General features: G+C 41.5%; 1 pseudogene; it reads right to left on the bottom strand.

The window, feature by feature from the left end:
• Nucleotides 1-2,398: 2,398 nt before the first annotated feature.
• Nucleotides 2,399-2,489, bottom strand: LOC129553599 (U6 spliceosomal RNA; annotated as a pseudogene).
• Nucleotides 2,490-2,873: the final 384 nt, after the last annotated feature.

Below are 2,873 nucleotides of genomic sequence, written 5' to 3'. Positions count from 1 at the left end.
TAGCATTTATACATTGAAGGTATTTGATTTTCTTGTAACTAGCACTTCAAATGCAACAAGCATTTGAAGCAACAAGCATTTGACCCAACAAGTAAAACTTTCTACAGTTCATAACTTTTATAAATAAAATAAATTAAATGTACAGTGAATAAGTTCTCTGAAATATTTCAATATTTCTGCAGGTTTAGTAACATCATAAAATACATTTCAACTAAAATTCACAAATCTAAAAACCTGTTAGGCATTTTTAGGCGTTTTAAGTTGGAAATGAAGACCAATGTTACATCGTAATATGCCAATTACAAATAGTACTTCAAATAGCAAATACTACAGTTTGTCCCAAACTTTAAAAACTATTCATGAACTCAACACTGAACTATTGATGGCTATGAGAATTGTTTCCTAGCCTTTTTGAAAATTTCAACCCATTTACGTTTAAGGTAATTATTGATAAGTACGATCCCGTAGCCATTTTCTTTATTGCTTTGGGTTCAAGTTTATACCCTTTTTCTGTGTTTGCTGTCTATAGAAGATCCTTTAGCATTTGTTGGAGAGCTGGTTTGGTGATGCTGAATTCCCTCAGCTTTTGCTTGTCTGTAAAGCTTTTGATTTCTCCTTCATATTTGAATGAGATCCTTGCTGGGTATAGTAATCTGGGCTGTAGGGTATTTTCTTTCATCACGTTAAGTATGTCTTGCCACTCCCTTCTGGCCTGAAGAGTTTCTGTTGAAAGATCAGCTGTTATCCTTATGGGAATCCCCTTATGTGTTATTTGCTGCTTTTCCCTTGCTGCTTTTAATATTTGTTCTTTGTGTTTGATCTTTGTTAATTTGATTAATATGTGTCTTGGAGTATTTCGCCTTGGGTTTATCCTGTTGGGGACTCTCTGGGTTTCTTGGACTTGGGTGATTATTTCTTTCCCCATTTTAGGGAAGTTTTCAACTATTATCTCCTCAAGTATTCTCTCATGGTCTTTCTTTTTGTCTTCTTCTTCTGGGACTCCTATGATTCGAATGTTGGAGCGTTTAACATTGTCCCAGAGGTCTCTAATATTGTCCTCATTTCTTTTAATTCGTTTTTCTTTTTTCCTCTCTGTTTCATTTATTTCTACAATTCTATCTTCTAGTTCGCTTATCCTGTCTTCTGCCTCTGTTATTCTACTGTTTGTTCCCTCCAGAGTGTTTCTGATCTCATCTATTGCATTATTCATTGTATATTGACTCTTTTTTATTTCTTCTAAGTCCTTATTAAGGGCTTCCCTGGTGGCTCAGAGGTTAAAGCGTCTGCCTCCAATGCGGGAGACCCGGGTTCGATCCCTGGGTCGGGAAGATCCCCTGGAGAAGGAAACGGTAACCCACTCCAGTATTCTTGCCTGGAGAATCCCATGGATGGAGAAGCCTGGTAGGCTACAGTCCACGGGGTCGCAAAGAGTCGGACACGACTGAGCGACGGAACGGAACGGAAGTCCTTATTAAATCTTTCTTCCATCTTCTCAATCCTTTTCTCCAGGTTATTTATCTGTAACTCCATTTTGCTTTCAAGATTTTGAATCATTTTCACCATCAAAATTTGAAATTCTTTATCAGGCAAATTCCCTATATCTTCTTCTTTTGTTTGTGTTGGTGGGCAATTATCTTGTTCCTTTACTTGCTGGGTATTTCTCTGCCTCTTCATCTTGCTTATATTGCTTTGCTTGGGGTGGCCTTTCCCTCTTCTTGCAGTTTGTGGAGTTCTCTTTATTATGTAGTTTCTTCGCTGTGTGTGGGGTTGGACGGGTGACTTGTCCGGGTTCCCTGGTTAGGGAAGCATGTGTCGGTGTTCTGGTGGGTGGAGCTGGATTTCTTCTCTCTCCTTTAGAAGACAATGGGCTGCTTTTCTGGGAGCCTGATGTCCTCTGCCAGTATTCAGAAGTTGTTTTGTGGACTTTACTCCGCGTTCAAATGTTCTTTTGATGAATTTGTGGGGGAGAAAGTGGTCTTGCCATCTTATCCCTCCGCCATCTTGTTCCTTCCTCCCCAGAACACTGGATTCTTATATTCCACTTGGTCGTGGAGTATCTCTTCCCAGCTGCTCCAGCAAGATGCAGCCACTGTACCTTACCTTGGACGAGGGGTATCTCCTCAAGGCCGCCCCTCCTGCTTTGAATGTAGATCAGCTCCTCTCGGCCCTCCGGTGCCCAAGCAGCCACCACCTCCTGAACGTGGTACAGCTCCTCTCGGCCACCGCCCTAACCCTGGGCGCGGGGTAGCTCATCTCAGCCACGATTCTGCATGTGGTCGGTTGCGCTGGAGCCAGGCGTCTCCCGCGTCTGCGCCGCCGGAGCCGGGCGTCTCCTGCGTCTGCCTCCTTAGTTTTTCAAACAAGTGTTTCAGGAAGTTTGTTTTTATTTTTATTTTTTTAAAATATGGAATGATTCATGAATGTGCATGTCATCCTTATACAGGAACCATGCTCATCTCTGTATCGTTCCATTTTTTTTTTAGTATATATGCTGCTGAAGTTTTGAATTTTTATTATTATGAAGCTTTACTATTCAAATTTGTCTGGATTATGCTATAGAAAGTATATAAAATTCCATGTGCAGATGATGACACTCAAATTGAGGAAAATGACTCCCTGCTATACAACTGAAACTTTCATCTCTGATACCAGGCACTGTTACAGCAATCATCAAGGTGGTCTGGGGTGTGGCTCTGACTCTGGCCATAGGTATGTTACCCATACCATGGCTGCTGCTGCCTGTGTTGCTAAAGCAGATACTGACCCTCTGGATTCTACTAAGGTGTATCCAGAGCAACACAGTCTGCTGGACTCCTTCATCTGTGAGTCCTCACTCTGCTTCCATGGTTAATCACAAGAATGTGTGTGTGTGC

Source organism: Moschus berezovskii, chromosome 1 (genome assembly GCF_049115385.1).
Source record: "Moschus berezovskii isolate FMDL1 chromosome 1, NW_MosBer_1.0, whole genome shotgun sequence".
Taxonomy (NCBI): domain Eukaryota; kingdom Metazoa; phylum Chordata; class Mammalia; order Artiodactyla; family Moschidae; genus Moschus; species Moschus berezovskii.
Note: the sequence above shows the minus strand (reverse complement) of the source record. Positions and strands in the feature narration are given on the sequence as shown.